Below are 18,191 nucleotides of genomic sequence, written 5' to 3' on the forward strand. Positions count from 1 at the left end.
CAGACAGGTTGCCATAATTATCCTTCGTATGTGTGTGTGTATTTAGTGGTGAGCGTGAGCTGTCAGGTGGACCCCTGGTGTTTAGCGCTGATTGTGGTCTTGGCCCAGGCTGTCTTGATTGCTTCGCTTGAACAGCCCTCTTCCATGGTAGAGCAGATCCTGACAGGTCATATCTGGCCTTAGCTGCAAAAAAACAACCCATCAAGAGACGTTGATTAAACAGTGGCTTCCACTGTGTCACAGGGCAAGGTGACTTCTTAACACATTCCCACTCACATCTCCTACCTCTGGAGAGTCTCTGTGTCATCATCTCACCTAGGTTTAAATGCAACCTGGAGTTTTAATGGAGGGGAAGCTCTGCTTGAATGTTTAATGAATGCAGAAAGCTAACAAAGCTGTCTGGTATCTTCCTTTTAGCCTCATATTATGGTGCTACCCCCACCCTTCCATTCCTTCTTCCCCCTGCTGAGATTAGAGGTTGGAACATGTTTAAATTATTGATTGCCATTTCATTTAGAAGACCCTCTGGAGATTTTGGTAAGATGGAAAGGTGAGTTAAAGACGAGAGAGAGTACGAAGAACTGGGAAATTGGAGAAGGTGTGACCTCTCTCTTTGAGCAAATAATTAGTTTGACCCTAGAGACCTGAAGTCTCTGTGTCTTTTTGCTTTTCTTTTAGTATCAGTATTAATTCTCTTATAATAACACAAGCAGTGCCCTTTTAAGGTACAGAGGAAGGTTACTTGATTTAAATTGAGGTTGACATGCACAGAAGAAAGATGAATGCTGGTAGACAACATCTGGAGGTAAGATTGCTCCAAACACAGTGCTTAATATACATCCTATACTTAGAGCGACTGTCACTCTAAAGATTCAGATCTCTATCTTGTAGTCTTATCCAGCTGGGTGCAGCTTTGTCTTTTTATAAACTCAGTTTAAAATCCAATAACGTGTTTAAATAAATTAAGCCTCCCTTGATGCTTATTAGAGCTAACCTCTCTTTCAATACTGCCGTGTAGCTTTGAGATAGCATTCATGCTCTTAGCATGTTAGTTTTAGTAATAGTTTGCTAGTGGAACCCCCCATTCCTCTCTGTCTCAGCTGACCTTCATTTCAAAATGTCTCCATTTTAACGTGTTCAATTTAACACACCATTAATATTGTGGTTAAAGTAAAAAAAAACTTGACTTGCAGATGCAAGCGTGTGGACTCTCATCCAAGCGTAGGCTCATGGTTGTGCTTCTGTGTGTGTTCCACATCAGTGACACTGCAATATTCAGCCATAATGGAGATAAAACTGGGACTATTTGAGAGCCCATTTCTCTCTTTCCATACCAATGGTTCCATTGGTGTCATTTGTTATAGTGTGGCACTGAATAAATTGCTTTGGGGGGTCCACAGATGGGATACTATCTTGACAGATCACACTCATCTGAATGCATATTCAATGCCATCAATCCGCCCCCCCCCTTGACTTTGGGCTGCTCTTCTTATTAGTGACTAATGAGTGATCAGATGTTTTTTGCTGTAAATATTTTGTGAGATCCAATTTACAAACTTAAAAAATATATCTGGGACAAAAGGAAAGGTGTCACCTGGATTGATAGAGTTCTAACATCTGATGCTGTGCAGTTTATTCAAGTCTTACCTTAATATGAAGTTTAACTAATACTAATAACCCTGTCACTCCATTGTGTATCAGCCTTTTGTTTTAATAGAGTTGAATGCCATAAGTCTCCTAAGCATTGAACACTGTAACAAACACATTCATGTTAATCCTTTGAGAATTTAAACACTTGAAAGATGAACACAGCGAATAATAATAAGTACTGGAATTCTTTCTATTATCAAAAGTTTAATAGGCAGGTATTAAGTGCGAATAAGGAAAAAATGGAAGATATTTATTCACTGTAACACAGCATTTGATTTGCTTCTAGGATTACAGATATTGTTCTTACTGGATCAAATTAAACTGAGATTATTATTTTTTTATTATAAACCATTCAAGCCTGAATTAGGTTGCATAAAAGTAACATGCCTCTGTAATAATTGTCACATGCTACAGGAATTGATTTAGCAATTTCAGAGAGTGGAGCTTGAGCTTTACTAGTAAGGACCGTCAAGATACACTCAAAAGCCACTTTATTACTGAAACTGAAATCTCGATTACAATGTAAATTGTAGTTGACAAAAAAAAGAGGATTGATAATTGATTAATTAGTTACAATGTTACAACATGGGGTTTGACCCCCTTTTTAGAAACCATGAAATGGTGCAGGTAGGTATAGCAAATGTTCCTCAGACATTTCTATTTACATTTACATCCAACAGTTGCTACAGCTTAATCGGTTGCGCATCCATCTTTAACCTTCACATTCCAAAATGTCTCTATGGAACTGAGATCTAATGCCTCTGAGGGCCGTTGAGTGAAATCGATGTCAAGTAACCAGTTTGTGATTTGAGCTTTGCAACATAATGTATTGTCCTTCCACAAGTAACCATAAGAAGAGAGGTAGAGTGTGGTTCAAAACGGATGGACATGTTCAGCGTCAATACACACTGTGCTCATTGAATGATGCTCAGTTGGTTACTTAGCAGCCCAAAAGATGCCAGGTATTTCTCCCAAAACATTACTATTCAACCATTTGCCTGAATTATTGATAAAAACTAGTCAGGGAATGATGTCATATTTTTACTGCCAAACTTTGAGTGGTAAATTTCTACCTTTCTGCTCATAAGGACACCTATCAGACCAGGTAATATGTCTTCCAGTCCTTTATGTTCTGTCATGAAATGGGACAGATGGACTCAGTATTCAAGGAGAGACAGTCAGTAGGAAACTTCAAAATTTGTATTAAATAAAGAACAATACAAAACTAAAGTGGAGCTGCTAGGAACTGCTGCTTGCAGGTGCTGTGGGGGGGGACCGCCCAATCACAGACACTCTGGTGGGAGAAACACAGGTAATTGACAATCATCTGACAAAAGGTGATGAGCTCAGTGAGTCACTTACTTGGTTTTGCAGTTCAGTCCATAACCCTTGAAGGGGGTGCGATCCAGCTGATGGGCTTACAGCTGACGCAGCACGCGTCACCCCGAGTATCTCCGATGCTGCAGCAGAGAGGAAAAACGACAGGTGAAATAAATGACCAATTAAGGGAGAGCAAACAGGCCTGATCATGACATGTTCAAACTTGGTGAGTCTCTGTTTTCTGGTTTTAGCTGATACTAGCAGCACCCGGTGTGGTATTCTTCTCCCATAGCCAAATTTACTTAAATCCCCTTGCTTATTCTCCTTCTGATGTGCCTTTTAACAATAACCAGTCTATGTCTATATCTAGTCTATGTCTAGATGTCTGTTAAGTAATTTGGGCTGCAGTTGAACAGGTATTTAAATTAAAGTCCTTTATCAATAACTCTTTTAGTTTTATATTTTCTTTTATTTATAAAAAACCCTGTTCTCCTTGCTATTATTTTTAAAATGGTGGTTGAGCCCACTTTAAAACCAAATTGCACGCACAACTACTTATCAATAGTCGACAAATAAACTGTTCACTGAAAGTTTTTAGTCCTCTATGTTGAAATGAACTCATATTAAGCACTGAGACAAATTTTAAGGCGTTCAAAACCTGAATTTAAGGCAGCTTTACCACATATAGCATGACAGCACACGGCAGACAACAGAAAAGGGAAAAGTTCAAAGAAGTTTGTTAAAGTCCTAAGGGAGATTTACTTCAAAGTATGTTTTCTCCTGAGAGGCTGTATTTTTTTTCTTTATAGTCCCATTGACAGTGACATATTAGTATGTTATTAGGAGTATGAGTTCTGGACATTCAACACATTTCTTCCCTAAAACTAGGGCCCTTTAAGTTTCTTTACTTTATTTTTACTAGAAACAACAACTCTTGCCATTTAAGTGTTTCAGTGTCAGCACCTAACACAAGAGGTACTTAAAGAGTATTGCTGATTTGTTTTTCACTGTGGAGACCATATATCAAACAGAAGAGGAAAAAAAGTGGCCTTTAAAAGCACCCTGCCTGTTAATCCCCGGCTCTGTCTGGTAGACTCAGCTCCACCGCGGGCTATCTTTCTATCCAACTCACCATGTGTCCATTGAAAGCCACACATGCAATCCCCTACACCATTGCACACAAACTGAGATTGACACCATTAGTCACAGAATTTCATTGGGACCAGGCAGCCACTGGGGTCTAATAACTTTGTGATGGCAGGAGGGGAAAACAATTGGATTAGAGAAAGTTTTAAAGAAGGTATTTAGTGTCCTCTAGGAGTGAAATTAAAAAACAAACCAAGGTAAAGAATGGAAGATTTAAAAAGTGCCAGACATCAGTGTAGGTGATGGCTGCCGCCTTTTTCTATCCTTATCTTTATCTGTGCCAGAACACAGAGCAGGGCAGCAGCTCCCATGATGCTCATCTTTAAATGTTCTTGGAACTGATGCTCCTCTGTGTTCATCTTTGGGTGAAAGTACAGAGGCATTTTGGATGAAGATGTATCTTCTGCCCAGGTGACCTTGTCAGCAGCAGCAGCAGCAGCAATCATAGCTTCTGTTTAATGTGTACGGTCATTTATAGAATAAAGTACAGACTCTTTACATTATGCATGAACTTTTGAAGTTTTTTTTTTTTAAGGATTTTTCACTAATAAAGAATGAGAACTATCTGACATCTAATGTGTGGGTTTATAAGCTTTAGGTCAAATAGAAATAAATGCAGAACATTGTTAAAAACCTGGTAATTTATACATAAAAATAATAGATTTGGTAGAGGATGTATTTTTTTAAGTCAACTTAGATGTAGACAGTACAGTACAGGAAAGAATGCTGCATGTTCATTCAAAAAATCTAGAATGTTTTTTTTTTTTACTTTCTTAACTTTGCTTTTATAGCCTATGTGTTTTTAAATTTTAAAGTAGACAATGACCAAGCAGTTTAATTTATAAAAGTATACTCTACTAACAATGAGAAATAATGTATAGATAAGTAGAGTTATTAGTATTGCTACATTATAAATTTGTATTCCCTATAATATGTTTTGCATAAGCTATTGGCAAATCTTTAAAGTGTATTTTGGCCATGTATGCATGACACCTGAATTTGTCTGAACCAATTTAATTACAAAAATACACTTTAATCAAAATACAATTTCTAGAAATTTCTTCAGGCATTCACAAATTGTCCCAATGTGCTATAGACTCATCTTCGTAATTTAAATTTTCATCATTTAACTTGATAAACTGTTACTTTAGATAGGTTCGATAGAAAAAGTTCTATATTTCCAGCATTTATTTATGTTTACTGCTACTGAAATTCTGAATAGATTTACTAATGATTACATATTGCAACTTCATTCAGAAAATTTAAGCAGAAAGTGTTAGAAACTATCTAAATTGGGAATCAGCCTCAAAATGTCCAATTGAAGGATCGGTACAAAGATCTGTAGAAATAAGAACATTTATGGGACAAAAATGTAATCCATTTATATGAGGGCATTATTGTTGCCATATTATTTGCAAATGTGTGCAGAGACTTGTAACCAGTGATTTGTCTGTATTTCTAGGTGTTGAAGCAAAAATACTTCAGACTTAAGTGTCTCTGTGTGTTTACAGAGTGATCCACACATTTGTAGATCTGAATACAGGTTTGTGGATTTTTTACACATTTGCAAATCGGGTTACACACAAGTTATTTTACACATTTGCAGATCCTCGTACAGACACACAAATCTCACACATTTTTAAATATTACTGCAAACACACATTTCGAGATATAGACACACAACACTCAGCACACATTTGCAAATAATATTGCAACAATAATGCCCCCATACATTTACAGTTTGGGAGCCGAACCTTCTCAGAGGCCAATCATCTTTCAAGATCCCCTTTATTTATCTCCTCGCTCCTAGCTTTTCTCTCCTGGACGCCAGTGAACTTTCACCCACCTCAGCACCATCTCCTCCCTCATTCTCAGTCCCGCTCACCCTCTCGCTTATTCCACCACCAGTCTCTTGGCAACGAGGTGGAGACTACTCTAATGCTTTTGTAGGTTACTCATCCAAGCGTATGTTGATTCACTGCATCAAAGTCTTCTGCCGGTGCCCAAGCACAAAATAACTTATTTCTATTCATATCATAATCTGATTCTGCCTCCTGGGCAGATGGCTTCTCGCACTGAGCCTGGTTCTTGCTGTTAAAATGTTTTTTTCCTCTCCACTGTCGCTACATGCATGCTCAGTGTGAGGGATTATAGAGAGTCAATGAGTCCTAGCAATCAGCTGGTTTTCCTTAGATAGAAACATTTAGAAGAATATGATTTTGTTACCTGTATAAATAAATTGAATAATACTTTTCTAATTGCAGCTTTTCTATGTGTGAGTCTCTATTGGCTGAATTATCCTTTAGTACATTTTGTTTATTATTACTTTTTTCAGTATTGTGTTTTTGAATTACTAGCTTGAATGTATCATTTTCTTTAATGGGAGGGTATGTAAACTTTGAAGCACAACTAAATTTTTTTTTAAGCAGGCATTAATTCAGGAAGTTTTGACTCAGTAAATATACCATGGTGTGTATTTTTATCCTTTATTTGTCTACAGAGAGCGTGTAAAATAACAGACACCATACCAGGCAATTTACTCTGGTGGTGTATTTTATCAGGCTTTGCCTGTGTGACAAATCTATGTATTGTATTAAGTAATATCAACTGTTTGTTATAGTAAGCAAGGAACATAAATGAGTCCAGAGAGCAGCCTAACACATCTGCCACCATTCTATGCACCCAATCTGTATCAGCGTAATAACCTTGAACAGAGAGGAGACTGAGTCATGCTGCCTAGAGTCACATAGAATTGGCAGGCACACGCTCACACTTCCTGATGACACATCTGGTAACATGTTACCTGAGGACATTTCACAGAAGACACCCAGAGAATGAGAGGCACTGATGGGATTTATATTACCTGTGGGCTAAGGGGGAGGGGTGTGGAAATAAGAGGGGTCACCAGTCACCACTGTCATCTCGCTTCCAGGAGGGCAACACAGACACCACCTCATCTTAAGCTTCTACAACCTGTTGGGAACAAAAACTGCAATGTGACTCAGTCTCTGATTGAAATCCAGGTTTGATTTTTTTCTGTAGGATTTTAGCTGTTTATCTCAAGCAAACATGCACAACTTAAGTAGCTCTCAAACTATGCATATCAAGGTTGTTTTTTTTACTTCTGTTTTCCCGTTCTCTCTTTCTTTCACTGGCTCTGTTCCTTTCATCACTCTTACCTCCCTCTCTTCATCTCCTTCATGGCATGTTGAAGAAGGCGGTGATGCCTGAAATGTTTTGGGGATTATGGCAAGAAAAACTGTCAAGTTGAATTTTCTTTTCTGCTCTACTTGCCTCTTTATGCACACCTGAGTGTACACACCAGCTAATATAATCTGACAGAAGGTGCAGGATTGAGTTCTGTGATCCTAATCTGGCATCACGTGGCCTGAGAACTGAGTTAGTGATGGGTTTTGGGAGAGTTAAAAATAGAGATTAAGGAAACAGCCACATTCAGAGCAGATTTAGGAAAGGATGCAGCGAAGGGCCGGAAGAGGCTTGTTGCATCCTGCTATACTTTAGCTCTAAGTATTTATCTTGGGAGGAGTCATTTATGTGGGCAGCTTGCTTCTCCACACATACACATGCTCAAAACCAAAATGCACAGAAAGAGATTCCGTCGCTCCGTAGGGAGTGATTTGTGCTTGCCGGAGGTCGGTGGAAGGCTTTTACGGGCCGGTTATGTAGCCGACACTGTATTCCTGGAAGAGCATTGGTATCTTTTGATCAAATTGCACCCCACTCTCCAGCAGTCTACTTCCCATGAGTTGCGGACTAATTGTGCCGTGTGGGTTTTGTGTGATTGTGCTTGCCTGTATGTATGTCTGAGCGGATAGAGGCACTGTTTTTTTTTTTCTTTCTTTGATTGATTGTTGTCATCTCGGTGGATTATTGAGTTAGCAGCATATGTGATGGGCTTTCTGCAGCATGTCTTAGGGGAGACCACACAGGCTAACATTTCTTAAGCCTACGCACATCTTTAACTCAATAGTTGCGTGGATGAATTATTTCAGAAGAGGAAAAATATGTATGCCTATTTAGTTCAGCATTTTGATATTCAAATGTATACATACTTTTAGATAGGTACCTCAATAGGTTGAGTTCAGAGCCACTCCAGAAATGCTAACTGGTTTTATAAGTTCCAGTTTTGATAGGAAAATATTTCAACCTTTCAAAAAGACTGATATCAGAACATGATTTAGCTGGAAACTGTGAGTGGGATGAATTGGTGTGAAGAAACTACGAATGTTGTTGGTGAAATTTCCAGATTTTAATGTTGGCATTTTTTTGTCAAGCGGCAAATCTTGTTACAAGACACTTTTCAAATGAGAACAATGTAAAATAGAAGACGGCCATGGTTGTTTTTTTAAGGATGATCTGTATTCAATTATTTAAAAAAAAATGGGAGTTTTAAAGAATCAGGCATTTTAATATCCAAACGTAACCATAGTTTAATTTTATTAAGTTGTTTAAAGAAGACTTAGTCTAGACCATATCATAGCAGTGGGCAGCACTGCTGCCTTGCAGCAAGAAGGTTCCGGGTTCAATTCCCAGTCCAGGCCTTTCTGCATGGAGTTTTCATGTTATTCCTGTGCATGCTTGGGTTCTCTCCAGGTACTCCAGCTTCCTCTCACAGTCTGTTAGGATAACATGACTGTTAGTTTCATTGGCTTCTCTAAATTCTCCTTAGGTGTGTGTGTGTGGGAATGGTTGTATGTCCTGTTTGTCTCTGTGTTGCCCTGCGATAGACTGACAATCTGTCCAGGGTTCCGCCTCTTGCCCATAGACAGCTGGAGATGGGCACCAGCACCCCTTGCGACCCCATTGATGGGGATTGATGGATGGTTTTGATAGGTTTTTTGAAGGAAGACCTTTATTGTGACCTGGGATTTTCTTGGAAATGTGTAATCTTCTTTACCTTCTCTTTATTCACATTCTCTTTCATATTATCTTATGTTTTATCAGGAAAATGTTTTACCCCAGTTTTACAGCAAAGGAATTCTGTCACTTCATCCTTTTCTTCTTTAGCCCTACCTGTATAAATATTTTTAATTACCACTCCTGATTCAATCATCTCCCTCACTTGCCAATATCACTGCATCCCATTTGAGTTGCTGTTGCCCGTTCCGTTACATGAGGGTGAGCAGGCAGGGGTGTGTGTATGTGTGTGTATACTGCATGTCTGTGTAAATGCACTAAGCGGTGTGTGTTTTCGTTGTACCAGCAGAGATGGCATTTCTTTCCTCCTCATCCATCTGCAAATTTTTGGCTGTAAATGACATGTCTGGATGCCATGAAAGACAGCGTTCCTCTGGATACACTCATGCACAAACAACAACACACACTCTGGGAATGAAATGGAATTGGATCTGAAAATGAATTTTAATTAATTGGTTTACTACCCCCACCGGTATGCAGATAGATTTACTTTTTTTGTTGTTTGTTTCACGATGCACTAAACGATTGGTACTAAGATTTAGATTGTAGTAAAAATAAAGTCGGAAAATGATTTTGTACAAAGTTAAAAAAATATATATAACTTAGAAACTTTGGAAAATACTGAAGACAGAAAAAGGTAAGACAGGGGGCTTTGCACTTACTGTATTCATCCAACTAATATTGGTTCTACTATGCTTATTTGAACTCCTTTATTTTTCAAAAATGCATACGGTATGTTCTCTTTTTTCTATTAAGACCTTAAGTTGATCTGGGTTATTATTAAAGTTCTCCATAGTTTGCAGAGTTTTCTCATTGTTGGTAGCCGATGGCAGTACTGATATCTTCTTTAGCTCAGTGGGGGTTTCAACAATAAGTCTGTCATTATTGCTTTTGTAAAACTTCCAGTCCTCCCCTCTGGCTACTTCTGTAATTTGTCTCAGCAACTGAGAGAAACATATAACTTCTTAAACTATTAACATTGTGGAGAAATGCTCACATTTTGGTGAGCACATTTTATCACCAGGCAGCTACTGTGACAGTTCATGCACGGATGGCACTGAGACTGGGCAGTTGGCAGGGTAGGTATTGTGGTCAGCCAGGCAATGGTTGGATCAACTCAGTTCATTTAATGGTTAGAGCAATCCTTGTAATCAGTGTCAAACAGGAAGAAGGTCATAGCCAGGGAATCCACTGTAGCAGGTGAAAGCAGGTTCAGGCAGGCAGATGTACCGTATTTTCACGACCATAAGGCGCACCGGACTAAAAGGCGCACTCTCAGTTATGTGTCCCATTTCTGTATTTAACACACACATAAGGCGCACCGGACTATAGGGCGCGTTTTTTATATACAGGTACAAGTCCTCTACTACCTTTAAATACCTCTACTGCGTATTTAAAAATACAGCGGGGGCAAAACTGAGTATGACTGTGCTTTATTCATGTATTTATTACAAAGTATTAATCAAACCTGGCAGCTGGCCGTGAGACAGACCAACATCGCAGATGACACAGCGCTGTGATCACTCCTAAATTAACTTAAAATCTTGAAACCTGCCGACGGAATATGTTCGCTTTTATTGCCGGTATCCTGGTGCCTGCAGCTAAAATTATTTAGATGAAAAACACCTGCCAGCAGCCGCGGTGAACCCCAGGCTGCCCAGCCTACAGGCTGCTGATGAAGAGATTTCTGCTGTCAGCGCACCGCTGGTATGTGGGGGTCTGAGCGCCTCCGACAGAAATAGATAATCTGGATGAACTGACTGCAATTATTAAGTTTTCAGGTGGACTTTCTCACTTAAAAACATATTAAAACTACTTTATTCCCACTGATCACAGCAAATATAACTGCAAGATTTAGATTATTTAGATGAAAAAACACCTGCCAGCAGCCGCGATGAAGAGGAGGAGGAGACCAGAGGATGCTGTTGAATTAAGTTTTCAGGTAGAAAAATACAGCGGGAGCAAAACTGAGTATGATTGTGCTTTATTAATGTATTTATTACAAAGTATTAATCAAACCCATCAAAGTCATCATCCTCTGTTTCTGAATAAAACAGCTGCGCTAAATCAGACATGCCAGTTTCCCCTTCTGCGCTGTCAGAGTCACTTTCCGTGCAGCGCAGCTCCTCAGAAATAATGCCGGCTTTTGCAAAAGCTTGAACTACAGAGCCAGCAGACACGTTAGTCCAAGCATCTACAATCCATCCGCAAACTGTGGCGTAATCTGCCCGGCGCTGCCTTCTTATCCTGAAACTGTGGTCTCCGTCGGTCATCCATCGCTCCCACGCCGCTCGCAGCCTTACTTCGAACGGCCGCTTCACACCGATGTCGAGCGGTGGAAGCTCCTTTGTCAGACCCCCGGGATAACGGCGAGCACAGCGTTCATTTGATTCATCTTTTTTTCACATCGGCTGTGAGATGGGCACGCAGCGATGGTGATGCGTGGAAAAAACCACCTAGTCTTCTCACATACACCTGCCTCAGCCACGCATCCATCCAGCCTTTTCCATTTGCGTTAATATCATGTCATCAGAGCGCTGTGTCTGTCTCGCTGTCAGCTCCCAGATCAGCTTCTCTGATTGGTTGATGCGGCGCGTCCAGCAGCAAAACTTCAATTGTTCCATCTCGAGCAGCAGCAGCGCGTTGGCGGCGCTTCAGATGCTTAAACGCTCCCGACGTGCTGCACCAAAATGCGCTGTGGGACCTTTTGCTGCACCTATATGCGCGTCAACCATTGACTTTGCATGTAAACACGCTGCTTCTGCTGCACCTGCTGGGTCCGGTTCACACCGATGTCGAGCAGCGTTAATTTGTTTTTCACATCAGCTGTGAGATGGGCACGCATGGAGTTACATATTAACAGCGATGGTGAGGGGTGGAAAAAAAACACCTGGCCTCCTTACATTCAGCCACTCTTTCATCATCTCCTCAATGAGGTGGTCTCAAAAGTCGCAGTTACAACACACATAAGGCGCACCGCACCATAGGGCGCACCGCACATTTTGAGGGGAAAAAAAGACGTTTAAGTGCGCCTTATAGTCGTGAAAATACGGTATGTTTTTTCTAAGAACTATTCTTTAACGTACAGGTGGACATGGTTAGATAGTTATACTGCCTTCATGTGGTCTGGTAAGAAGGACCCATACCACATTTAAAGTGGAAACTACCAGTGCAGTGGTTGGGATTGAGAACAGAAACATGTTGGATCCGAAGATTATCCTGACCTGTTACTTGGGCAAGACAGTAATAGACTCTCTAATTCATCTGCTTCAGGAAGAACAGGAGGCATCAAATGCATTGACTGACTGCTAGTGAGAATTTGATCAAATCAAATCATAATGATCATTTTAAAAACGACACAACTGAAATGGTAATATTTCTTTGTTGAATGTATGTCCCAGGATTGGGAAAAACAGAATTGTTTTCCCACTGTGTGCCATGTTGAAAGGTTGAAATTTACGTTATCTTGGAAACACGGGTATCTTAAAATTTTCCAGCTTTCTAGTGGAATTTACAACATTAGCAGGATTTCATCTGCAATTTTGATTTTTTTTTTTGGTATTTACTATAATTCCAATACCACATAAAGGCAGAAGGATGTGCATGACAAGAAAGGGCTATATATACTGCATGCATCATTAAGGTAGTTAACATTGGATTACTCCTTGAGCTCCTTGAGTTACTTATTGTCACAGATAAGTGCTTCGGCCGGAGAGGAAGTATTGGGGCCGGTATGATTTAAGAAGGGCCGGCCCTAGCACGCTTAATTTAGATTGGCCCATTACAGATCACTAGTCCGAGCCTGGCTCCTGCCAATCGTCATCAATGCCTCTGAAACCAAACGTCATCCAAGATCCCCTTCTTAAGCGATGGGCCCAACTCTCCTCCACATACCAGCTCTTGTCCTACCCTTCTCCGCCCCATTTCTTCTCTTAAGTACCGACTCTGGGACATTTGCAGCCTTTCCTCTTCGGGCTTATTCAAGACCATTGTGTGGGCCATGAGGGAAAACTCTTCCTATTCCATTCATCAAATCTCATTCATAGAACCAAAGTCTTCTGTTGCAGTAGAACTGAAGGCATTATTACTGAAAACACTAGATCCAGATAAAGTCAAAGACATCAAAAAAGAAAGAGATAACTTAATTTTAATTTGATATATTACCCATGAGGACTGGCACCTGCCCAGAATGTGGCAGATGCCCAAAGACTGGGTCTTTTGCCCAATGACCCTGACACACAGTAGTAGATGAATAATAGGAATTAAAAATGTCAAAAGTAGTGTTGCACCGATACGGATACCAGTATCGGACGGGGCCCCTATACTGCCCTAAAATGGTGGTGTCGGTATCGGCGAGTACCAACAAATAGGGCACCGATACCATTTTGAGAGCCATAAGTTAATTCAACTATTGTCACCCACTCCTGGTAGGCAATAAAAAGTTCTACTGGATTCACTTTGTATAAGTCTTTTTCCTGCTTCACAAAGGTAGGAAGCAGCTTGACAAAGTCATGATGGCAATTATTTTACATTATTATGGTATCGGTATCGGCCGATACTGCACAGCCAGGTATCGGGTATCGGTATCGGGGCCAAAAAATGGCATCGGCGCAACACTATCAAAAAGAGTGCTACTAGGATCTTTACATGTTGATTGCAACAGCTACTCCATGAATGAAAGAACATTTATAACTTTGGGTTTTGGAATCTTATTTCTAAATGAATCATGACAATATTGAATATGAGGGGCCTTGGGGAATGTATGAAGGTAAATATGTGCCAAAATGAACGAACTTGTGAATTTAATGTGAAAACTTGAGAATGCAATGTGAGAATTTGTACCACAAAAATCTGAACTTGTATGCCAAAATGTTCTGCTGTAAAGAAAAACCGCACACACACAAACTGAATTTGAAGTTGCACTAAAAGACATATCAGGCAAGAACATGTAAAAAAAAATTACACTTGTCAGTCCAATCTTCACCTGAAGAGGATTTTCACTCAAATCTGATTTAAATGTGAATGCACAAAAAAACTATTTACTGGTGTTTTCATATAGTTTTACACAAATAAAATTACAGCTGACAAATGATTATTGATAGTTTATTTGTAATTATTATTTTTTTGCATATGTTAATCTTGCATTACAACCTCAATTTAGCCATTACAGCTTCTTGAATCTGCTGCTTCAAGAACACAAACGCGCTCTCGCGAGACACAGCACGTTGACACCACGCTTGGACTTTTGTCACATTCCTTGCGAGATATTTGTGCCAAAACGAACTTGTGTTTGAAGGGGGGGTTCTATAGGCCAACCAATCACAGGCTGCGTCTCAATTCGCAGGCTGCGTACTTGGGAGGACGCCTTTGGAGCACTTCCTGGTTACGACACGACGTCATCACGTTTACCCCAAAAACAGCGGCAAACAAAATCCGACAGCTCGAGAAATACGGAAAGAAACAACAAAAACAAAAAAATAGATATGGAAATTTTTTTTATTTTTATTTATTTACTTGTTATTGGAGGAGGAGAGTCGCTTTGACGGCTTCGGCGGCAGCAAAACCTGCGACGGATTTATCTCAGGCTGGCAGTGCGCAGTGGAGAGGTAAGATCTACCTGCTATTATTCTAACCCACAGGGCCTGCTAATGATCAGAATATACCAGTTATTAAATAAACGCTTGTCAGCAGATTGATGAATATGTTTAAATATCAAATTTTATATTTATTTTTAAGTTTGTAATTTATTTGTTTGTAACTTTAGTAATTTGAATTGAATACTTAAATGTGTACAAACCCTGTAAATAACTGACTTGAATAACTACTTTCACCATTACTAATGTTTTGTTGAGAAGCCAAACTGTTGAGAAATAAATCATTTTTTGTCTAAATTGTTATCCCCTTACTGCCTGATTTTATTTGCAATTATATATATATATATATATATATATATATATATATATATATATATATATATATATATATATATATAAACATAATACAGGAAAAAAATAAAAATATAAAAACGAAAAAATAAGTTAAATAGTGGATCTAGATTAAGTAAAATTTAATTTCTAATAAATCATGTAATAAAGATAGATGACTGAATAAAAATAAATATTTTTGTCTATTTTTTTCTACAGGTCAAAACGGCATGTGCTGTCCTGCACAACATCTGCCTGGGAGCTGGTGATATCACGGCCCCAGAGGATGACATGCCAGAGGATGAGGAGGGGAGAACGTGTTGGAGGCAGTCAGTGGTGCTCCATGGAGGGACCAGCTGTCTGCCAAGGTGTCTGCCCCTGGAGGAGGGTCTACCCGACCACCATTACATTTAGATTGTCACATTTTAGCGCATTTTAATCACATTTTAGCTGTTATTTCAGGGTAATGAAAACAGTTTTAGTAAAGTCATTATTTTCTTCGTCATTTTAAACTTTTTTAGTAACATGGCAGCCGTCAATTGGGGCATCTGTCGATTGGGTCAGCCCTGCAAACCCTGATGGATGATATGGTGAACAGTGGAGAGAGGCACCCCCACCCCCCAGATGATGTCCCACTCACAGTCAGAAGACTCCAAGGTCATCTGTGTGGCATCGCATCCAGTCCAGCAGCACCACCAGGGACTCCTGCTCAGTCACAATTGTATATATATATATATATATATATATATATATATATATATATATATATATATATATATATATATATATGTTCTCTAGTAATATTTACTGTATATCTTCTGTAAATAGTTGTAGCAGTTAATTTTAAAATCTAATTTCAATACTTAAAAATGTTTTTAATAGTTTATTGTAAATACTTGCTTCTCTAAAAATAAACTGATGTCACTGAGAAGTTGTTCTAAGTTTACTTAAATTATAAAGAAGTGATGAAACAGATAAAAGACTTTAAGAACACACCGACAACAATAACTTTTATAAACAATTTAATTTAATAACAGCAACACATAACCTGAACTTGTTAAAAAAAAACCACCAAAAATAATAATGTCTGTCCACCATCCTCTCCAATAAATGAAATAATCTGTCCATCCTATCCCGCTTCCCTCTGCCATCTGATATCCTCCCTGATTAAATCCACCAACTCGTCTCTTCTTCTTCTCTTGCTCCTTTCCCTCCTCTCTCCTGGCCTCTCATCCTCATTCTCTTCCTCATCGTCAACCTGGTGCTGCTCAGCCTCTGCAGCACCTGGCCCTGCTGTGTCCTCAGGGATGGAGGCAATTAGGACAGGTGGGGCATTAGGTGGCCTCTGTCCTAATACCTCATCCATGAGGACAAACCAGGGCCAGGTGGCAGCAGTAGGCTTCCCACTGACCCCCTGTTTTCTGTAGTGTTTCTTTAAAGCTAGAAAAAAGGAAGGTTTCATGATTTGGATGGATTAATGAAATTCTACAGAAAAAGACTTTGGAATGGTAACCTGGATATTACTTTTTTAAGCTTACTGAAAATTAACATGAATATAATAAATGTCAGATGTAATTTCCCTACACACACACACACATACAGGTGCTGGTCATAAAATTAGAATATCATGAAAAAGTAGATTGATTTCAGTAATTCCATTTAAAAAGTGAAACTTGTATATTATATTCATACATTACATACAAACTCATATATTTCAGATGTTTATTTTGTTTAATTTTGATGATTACAAATGACAACAAATGAAAATCTCAAATTCATCATATCAGAAAATTAGAATATTGTGAAAAGGTTCAAAATTGATGGCCCCTGGTGCCACACTCTAATCAGCTAATTAACTCAAACCACCTGCAAAAGCCTTTAAATGGTCTTTCAGTCTAGTTCTATAGGCTACACAATCATGGGGAAGACTGCTGACTTGACAGTTGTCCAAAAGACGACCATCGACACCTTGCACAAGGAGGGCAAGACACAAAAGGTCATCGCTAAAGAGGCTGGCTGTTCACAGAGCTCAGTGTCCAAGCACATTAATAGAGAGGCGAAGGGAAGGAAAAGATGTGGTCGAAAAAAGTGTACAAGCAAGAGAGATAACCGCACCCTGGAGAGGATTGTGAAACAAAACCCATTCAAAAATGTGGGGGAGATTCACAAAGAGTGGACTGCAGCTGGAGTGAGTGCTTCAAGAACCACCACACACAGACGTATGAAAGACATGGGTTTCTGCTGTCGCATTCCTTGTGTCAAGCCACTCTTGAACCACAGACAGCGTCAGAAGCGTCTTGCCTGGGCTAAAGAGAAACAGGACTGGACTGCTGGTGAGTGGTCCAAAGTCATGTTCTCTGATGAAAGTAAATTTTGCATTTCCTTTGGAAATCAAGGTCCCAGAGTCTGGAGGAAAAGAAGAGAGGCACTTCATCCACGTTGCTTGAAGTCCAGTGTAAAGTTTTCACAGTCAGTGATGGTTTGGGGTGCCATGTCATCTGCTGGTGTTGGTCCATTGTGTTTTCTGAGGTCCAGGGTCAACGCAGCCACATACCAGGAAGTTTTAGAGCACTTCATGCTTCCTGCAGCTGACCAACTTTTTGGAGATGCAGATTTCATTTTCCAACAGGACTTGGCACCTGCACACAGTGCCAAAGCTACCAGTACCTGGTTGAAGGACCATGGTATCCCTGTTCTTAATTGGCCAGCAAACTCTCCTGACCTTAACCCCATAGAAAATCTATGGGGTATTGTGAAGAAGAAGATGCAATACACCAGACCCAACAATTCAGAAGAGCTAAAAGCCACTATTAGAGCAACCTGGGCTATCATAACACCTGAGCAGTGCCACAGACTGATCGACTCCATGCCACGCCGCATTGCTGCAGTAATACAGGCCAAAGGAGGCCCAACTAAATACTGAGTGCTGTACATGCTCATACTTTTCATGTTCATACTTTTCAGTTGGCCAACATTTCTATAAATCCTTTGTTTTTATTGGTCTTCAGTAATATTCTAATTTTCTGATATGATGAATTTGAGATTTTCATTTGTTGTCATTTGTAATCATCAAAATTAAACAAAATAAACATCTGAAATATATGAGTTTGTATGTAATGTATGAATATAATATACAAGTTTCACTTTTTAAATGGAATTACTGAAATCAATCTACTTTTTCATGATATTCTAATTTTATGACCAGCACCTGTA

The 18,191-nt window shown here is 39.4% G+C and overlaps 1 protein-coding gene and 1 long non-coding RNA gene across 3 annotated transcripts in view; both read left to right on the top strand.

The window, feature by feature from the left end:
* nkain4 (sodium/potassium transporting ATPase interacting 4) overlaps positions 1–18,191 on the top strand; it is a 76,525-nt gene that overhangs the window by 10,550 nt on the left and 47,784 nt on the right. The window lies entirely within an intron of this gene.
* Positions 14,610–15,666, top strand: LOC119774099. Its single transcript, XR_005279490.1, has 3 exons — positions 14,610–14,660; positions 15,198–15,346; positions 15,500–15,666. It is a non-coding gene; the product is annotated as an uncharacterized LOC119774099 (long non-coding RNA).

Source organism: Cyprinodon tularosa, unplaced genomic scaffold (assembly GCF_016077235.1).
Source record: "Cyprinodon tularosa strain WSP-4 unplaced genomic scaffold, ASM1607723v1 ctg8, whole genome shotgun sequence".
NCBI lineage: Eukaryota > Metazoa > Chordata > Actinopteri > Cyprinodontiformes > Cyprinodontidae > Cyprinodon > Cyprinodon tularosa.